Source organism: Rhincodon typus, chromosome 7, assembly GCF_021869965.1.
Source record: "Rhincodon typus isolate 14 chromosome 7, sRhiTyp1.1, whole genome shotgun sequence".
NCBI classification, from domain to species: domain Eukaryota; kingdom Metazoa; phylum Chordata; class Chondrichthyes; order Orectolobiformes; family Rhincodontidae; genus Rhincodon; species Rhincodon typus.
This window is the reverse complement of record NC_063338.1, coordinates 93,884,325-93,889,061: the sequence shown is the minus strand read 5'-3', so window position 1 is coordinate 93,889,061 and position 4,737 is coordinate 93,884,325.

Genomic DNA, 4,737 nt, shown 5'->3' with positions numbered 1-4,737 from the left:
TCAGGGTTAACAACAATCGAGCTGACGACGCATGCGCGTGTCGCTGCGGCTGGTGGGCGCATTGTCGCTCACCACGCATGCGTTGTCAGGCAGGTGGCTCAGTGCGCAGGCGCCCCGCGGCCTGAAGTCACCCCGCAGACGCCTTAATTGCTTAGGCTGAAGGGCTCTGTGGCTATGTGTCACGAGTACATTGGCTGCCTCTGTGCTTCTATACCAGCGCATCATAACAAAAGCAAAATGTGGATGTAGAGAATCTGACACAAACACACAAAAAAAAATTAATGTTGGAAATTCTCATGGGGTCAGGTACCATTTTTGCATCAATTCCACGCATGATCATAGGGTTACTTTGGCCCATAAGCAGAAGTTGCTGGAAAAGTGCAGCAGGTCTGGGCGTATCTGAGGAAGGGTCACCAGACCCGAAACATTAAAACTCTGACTTTTTCTTCACAGATGCTCCCAGACTTGCTGAGCTTTTCCAGCAACTTCTGTTTTTGTTCCTGATTTACAGCATCTACAGTTCTTTCAGTTTTTACTTTGGCCCATCATGTCCTTGCCAGACATCAAATGTTATTTATTTATTCAGATTTTTATGGTCAAGGATACTCAAGTGAAATGCATCTGATGTCGCCACACATGGCGCCATCTTTGATACCAAGGTACCTAGGTTTAAAGTAGTAAGAGAAACTAGAGTTAAAACGTTAAGCATTACCCTGTAGAATAAGTAGAAAAATAAAGAAATAAAGTTATAGTAAACATTAAAGTCTTTCATAGTTTAAACTATGAAAATAAAGGAATAAGCTAAAAGTTCAACACTCTTTGATGAGTCCTCCGTTTATCTCGCTCTCCAATAGATCGGAGCTGTTTGTTCTTGACACCACCACTGCAGATACTGTCTCTACTGTTGAAATTGACGCCGCTCCGACCTCCCCCCGTGCCTCGGAACATGCCCAGGCATCATCCACTTGCACGCCGAGACACCACGATGAGCCACTATGAGACTGGCCGACTTTTTTTTTTATTCATTCATAGAATGAGGGAATTGCTTTTAGGCAGCATTTATTGCCCATCTCTAATTGCCCAGAGAGCAGTCGACCATCAACCACATTGCTGTGGGCCTGTAGTCACATGTAGGCCAGACCAGGTAAGGTTAGCAGTTTCCTTCCCTAAAAGGCATTAGTGAACCAGATGGGTTTTTCCAACAATCGACAACAGATTCATGGTTATCACTAGATCCTTAAAAATAGAATTAAATTCTAATTTAAAAATAGAATTTAAATTCCACCATCTGCCGTGGTGGGATTCAAACCCAAAATGTTAACTTGATCTCTGGATTATTAGTTCAGCGATAATACCACTAGGCCTTTGCCTCCCCTCTGAGAGGCGGGGCTGAGAGCACCGAGACCAGGCTTCGCCCCGCCACGAGCAGCTGAGAAACTAGGCCGAAACCCGCCACAAGCTGCCGAGAGACCAGGCTGAGACCTGCCAAGAGACTAGCCAAAACCTGCCATGGTGGAGGTGAACACCAAGAGGGGGAAAACACTAAAAAGTGGGGAAAAAAAAAGGAAAAAGGGGGAAAAATGAAAAAGAAACAAGAAATAAATAAAAGGAGCAGAGGAGTTCCGCTTGGAGCATCCTACTCCAATGCCATCTTAACCAGAAGTTTCTGGCTATTCTAATAAAAGCAAAATCTGAAACAAAATACACAGAATGTTGGAGAAACTCAGCTGGTCCAAATGGCCATAAAATATTGGAGCAAAAGTAGGCCATTCAACCCATCCAGTCTGCTCTGCCATTCAATGAGATCATGGCTGATCTGATAACCCTCAAAAAAGCCAAAGATGCTGGAAATCAGAAATCAGATGTTTCTGAAAAAAATATTTTCTTTCATTTTCTCCATAACCCTTGATTCCTTTGCTGATTAAAAATCTCTCAATTTTGAATACACATAATGATCCAGACTCGACAGCCCTCTGCAGTAAAGAATTCCCCAGATTCCAAACCCTCAGAGAAGAAATTCTTCATTTCTCTTAAATGTGCAACTCCCTTATTCTGAAATTATACCTTCTAGTTCTAGAGCCTGCTGTGCATTCAATAAGATCATGTCTGACCTTTTCATGGACCCAGCTCCACTTACCCACCCGTTCATGATAACCCTCAATTCCTTTACTGTTCAAAAAAATCTTAAAAACATTCAACAATGTAGCCCCAGCTTCACCAGGGAATTGCACAGATTCACAACTCTTTGGGTGAAGAAGTTCCTCCTCAACTCAGTCCTAAATCTGCTTCCCCCTTATTTTGAGACTATGCCCCCTAGTTCTAGTTTCACCCACTAGTGGAAACAACCTCCCTGCTTCTATCTTGTCTGTTCCCATCATAATTTAAATGTTTCTCCTATAAGAGACCCATTCTTCTAAATTCCAATGAGTATATTCCCAGTCTACTCAATCTCTCCTCATAAACCAACCCTCTCAATTCTGGAATCAACCTAGTGAACCCCATCTGCACCTCCTTCGGTGCCAGTACATCCTTTCTCAATTAAGGAGACTAAAACTATACACAGTACTTCAGGTGTGGCCTCACCAGCATCCTATACAGCTGCAGCATAACCTCCCTATATTTAAACTCCATTCCTCTAGCAATGAAGGACCATATTCCATTTGCCTTAATTACCAGCTGCACCTGCAATCCAACTTTTGTAATTCATGCACAAGGACACCAAGATCCTTCTGCACAGCAGCATGCTGCAATTTTTCACCATTTAAATACATCAGTTTTGTTGTTATTCCTACCAAAATAGATGACCTCACATTTACCAACATTGTACTCCATCTGTCAGACACTTGCCCATTCACTTAACCTATCTATAGCCCTCTGCAGACAGGATCTATTTCATGATGTTATGGGAAGCGAGGAAGTAAACAGTTGGGACCTTAACAAATATCTTTGCACCCTCTTTGACCTCAGGCCAAGTTCCAGAGGACTGGAGAATGGCCAATATAATCCAGGTAATTACAGGCCGATGAGCCTGATCTCAGTGGTGGGGAAGCTGTTGAAGATGATACTGAGACACGAATTATTCACGTTTGTAAACAAATTGACTTGTTAGTGATAGGCAGCATGAGTTTGTGCAAGGAAGGTCATGGCTCTTTTTGAGGTGACAAGAATGATTAATGAGGCAAGGGCGCTGGATGGTGTCTGCATGGACTTTAGTAAGGCATTTTATAAGGTATCTCATGGCAGGCTAGTACAAAAGGTAGAGTGTCATGGGATCTAGGGTGAGCTGGCTAGATGCATACAAAACTGGCTTGGTCATAGGAGAGAATAGCAGTGAAACGGTGCTTTTTGGAATGGAGTTCAATAACTTGTGGTCTTCCAAGGGATCAGTACCGGGACCTTTATTGCTTGTAATATATAAGTGATCTGGAGGAAAATGTTCGTGGCCTGATTAGTAAGTTCACGGATGTCACCAAAATTGGCAGAACTGCAGATAGTGAGGAAGATTGTCAAAAGGTACAGCGGGATACAGATTGTAGATTTGGGCAGAGAAATGACAGATTGAATTTATTCCAGACAAATGGAAGTTGATGCATTTTGGAAGATCAAATTTGGTGTGAATTATATAATAAATAGCAGGACCCTTAGGAACATTTGACATACAGTCCTGTGCCCAGGTTTCTCCACTTCGTCTGCATTTTTTTTTAAAAAAAAACTTTCTCCCACTCCGCTTTTTATCAAACTTACCTGATAAAGAGAGCTCTTTGGCAGGAGGTGCCTTTGATGGGCTCTGGAGTGACGGCGTCTTCAGAGGCAGCGTAGCTGCAGTCAATCAGCCTGTAACGGAACTCTCACTTCCATGTGGAGTGGGACACTCAGTGGCATGGTATGGGCTGATGAAGCCCACAGTAGGACACACTCGATGGCATGGAATGGGCTGGGCAGTCCAGAGTGGGACTCTAGTGGTGGCATGCTATAACAGCAAAGTTGAACTCTTAAAAATTTTTTTCTGAAGTTAACATAAACAGTGCCCATGTACGTGCCACAGTACACACGTTTCACTGTATTTCATAATGAATACATGTGACATTAAAGGATAGTCTTAATCTGGCATTCAGGTTCACAGATCCCTGAAAATGGCATCACAGGTGGATAAGATGGTCAAGCATACAGCATGCTTGCCTTCATCAGCCAGGGCATTGAATATAAAAGTTGGCATGTTACTGCTGTACAAACTTTAGTTAGGCCACATTTGGAATATTCCGTGCAATTCTGGTCACCTTACTATCAGGAGAATGTGGATGCTTTGGACAGGGTGCTGAGGTTTACCGGGATGTTGCCTGATCTGGAGGGCTTTAGTTATGAGGAGTGGTTGGATACACTCACTGTTTTCACTGGAAAGACAGAAGCTGAAGGGCAACCTGACAGAGGCATACAAAATTATGAAGGGCATAGATAAGTTGGATAGAGAGCTTTTTCCCCAGGGTGGAAAGGTCAACTATAAGAGGACACAGGTTCAAGCTGAAAGGGGGAACGTTTAGGGGAGAAGTGCAATGCAACCTTATCACAGAGGGTAGTGGATGGAAGTGGAGGTGGTGGAAGCAGGCACGTTAGCAACATTTAAGGCACATCTACGTGAGGCGAAGAAAGATAGAAAACACACAGGGGCAGTAAGTAGTAGGTCTAATTAAGGATTAGGAATTGACACAGGCTTGGTGGGCTGAAGAGCCTGTTTCTATG